The 850-nt window shown below is 40.0% G+C and overlaps 1 long non-coding RNA gene across 1 annotated transcript; it reads left to right on the forward strand.

Moving 5' to 3' along the window:
- Positions 1 to 284: 284 nt before the first annotated feature.
- LOC114739904 (uncharacterized) lies at positions 285 to 847 on the forward strand. Its single transcript, XR_003739646.1, has 2 exons — positions 285 to 658; positions 780 to 847. It is a non-coding gene; the product is annotated as an uncharacterized LOC114739904 (long non-coding RNA).
- Positions 848 to 850: the final 3 nt, after the last annotated feature.

Here is an 850-nt window from a genome sequence, read left to right on the forward strand (position 1 = left end):
AAGGACCCGAGGAGTATAATTTATACTATAAAAATAAATTATAATTTAAATAAATTTTACTAAATTATTTACAAGTTACCTATATTAATACTTATTATTTATTCGATTGTTAAGAATTGGGCTAAATTATAAAGGCTTTAATATGTTATTCTACACATCTTAAGCATTATTAAGTTAATATTTACTCAATATTCAATTTTTATGAATTTTAACTATAATTGTGCATCACATGACGTAAAAAACTTGTGGGGATACCGCTCGGATATTTTTCCACCCCCCCAGACCGGTATCGACTCCTGGGTCCTCAGTCCCTCCCGCGCCGTCCACGGAGGTGAAGCTCTGTATCTGCATTTGCCGCCTCCCGCCTCCACCGCCCTCATTGCCTCTACCCGCCTCATAATCTCCGTCGTTGTGAACTGTGGTTAATCAGCCGGTTGAGCTGCCCTCGCCGATCGATCGAAGAGAGTACATCCGTTGTCATATTTCTGTTTTCCTTGAGTTCTCATCTTCTCTCCCTTTCGCCGAACGAGACCTTTACGATTTAAGACGAAGAAGACTGACTTTAAATTTGCTTTCTGGATTCCTTCCCTTAACAGCAATCACTAGTAGACACAAGAACCCTAAAACAAGGACCAGTAATGGGCAAGACTAGTGCAAGGTACGTGACAGCCCGAACTTCCCTTTTGTTTCCTTTCAAATTTGAACTTCTCTATTTATCTCGGTACGCTCCGCTTCCTCGTTCTGCTCCATCTCCTTGCTTTTATCCTTGATGAATGCAGACCAGGATCAAAAGCTGAGCGCAAGTTTGAAAAGAAGCTCGAATTTTATGGCAGTAAGTTTTTTTTTTTTT

Source organism: Neltuma alba, unplaced genomic scaffold (genome assembly GCF_004799145.2).
Source record: "Neltuma alba isolate B1F8T4 unplaced genomic scaffold, ASM479914v2 tig00002969_pilon, whole genome shotgun sequence".
In the NCBI taxonomy this organism is placed as follows: Eukaryota; Viridiplantae; Streptophyta; class Magnoliopsida; order Fabales; family Fabaceae; genus Neltuma; species Neltuma alba.